We start from the raw sequence: 1,627 nt of genomic DNA, 5'->3' as shown, positions 1-1,627 counted from the left end.
CTGGTGATTTCTATCCTTTGGTGGGAATATTTAAACACATTTACAAATGGTGGCTTTGATAACAGTTCTGAGGTTCAGGTTGCTTGATGTTCATAGCTAGCAGGACAAGCATCTCTCTTCACCCACCATCACCAACAAGATCTGCAATCCTCCTCCATGCCACCTTATGATTTTGTCTCTCTATTCTAGCAAAGCTAAATAATATAGAATTGGAAAACCAGACACAAACCAAACAGAAGATTGGCTGTCCTCCATATTTTTTATTTGCGCTTGCCCGGAACTAATGACAGGCGGAAATATTTTTCATGGACGGAACATTTTGTAGCTCCTCACCTGATTGGTTAACGGGAGCGGTGGCCGCGTGCAATTTGCATAAAGTAGAGCGGAACTTTTCCTCTCGCTCCGCTAGCAAGATTCGCGCCGCTCCCCTTCCTACAATCCCCTGCGCATTTTTCTGCGTAGTCCCGCACTTTGGCGAATCGGGAAGTGGCGGAAACCCTACGTGAAGACACCGCGCGATGGGGAGGGATAGAAAGCAGTTGCTACGCGACGCTGAAAATACATGATCTAAGTGATTGATAGTTGTTATTCAGCAGTCATAATAGTATGCCTTATTTACTTTGAACAACTACTAAACAGTGATTTTGTCAGACAGCAGCAGCTCTTTAGAGATGACTTAGAATTAAATAATAGTAATAAAATAAAACTAATATACACAACAACTTAAATATTTGATTAAAGTAAGGTCATGTGAATAAGTGATGGTTAATGAGTGATCAGCAGTAATGAGTCACTACCATTATGGGCCTGTTATTCATTGTTTTATTCTGTTGTTACAGCAGTTCAACCCACATACTGCTTAATGCGTAGTGTATTAAATGTCTAAAACAATTATCAAAAAACGTGATTATTAGTTTTACAATCGAACTGAAACAGAACCGACCCCAAAAAGCACTAATCACTGCGTGTGTTTTTGTGTGTGTAAAAGAAGCATCCTCGGGGCAGTGTATCAAAAAGGAACACCCCTTTGCCCTCTGTCCAATGTGTGCCCGTTGGTGCAGGAATGTCCCTCTAGCCAGCAGATCAGATGAGATTGTGAGGCTCTCGGGTTATTTGATGAACAAGAGTTTTCTCCATTCTCAGAGAACAGCTGATTCAGGAAGTCCTGGGGTGATGTCAGCCACAAAGCCTTCTTCCTGGTCCAGGACTCTACTTCAACAATGCCCCCAAAACAACTATGAAATTAGCCTCCTCATCCGTACAACCATGAGCCATATACCCCAGTGGGCTACTCAGAGTGCTGTGTGCCCCTCATTCAGGTGTCAGGTATTTAACCAAAATAAAGAGATTCCCCCCCCCCCCCCCAGAGCAACATTACATGTTCTGATTTATGTACAAAATGTGTAGGCCTAGTATTTTTGCAAAATAAACAATGATGTATTGACTTAATACATTCCCTGGGTGTCATTTTGTTTCAACGTAGTGAAATATTCTCTGTGAGAATTGTTATGCTTTTCTACAGTTGAATTTAAATCATCCTGCGTTGACAAAGTTCATAATAAACTGATTCTCTGAGACGATAGCACTATGTTACTACATTCTGGAACTGTCGCGTAAACGGTTCACT

The sequence above is a fragment of the Salvelinus namaycush genome, chromosome 35, assembly GCF_016432855.1.
Source record: "Salvelinus namaycush isolate Seneca chromosome 35, SaNama_1.0, whole genome shotgun sequence".
Lineage (NCBI taxonomy): Eukaryota > Metazoa > Chordata > Actinopteri > Salmoniformes > Salmonidae > Salvelinus > Salvelinus namaycush.
The sequence above is the reverse complement of the archived record's forward strand: the minus strand, read 5'-3'. Positions refer to the sequence as shown.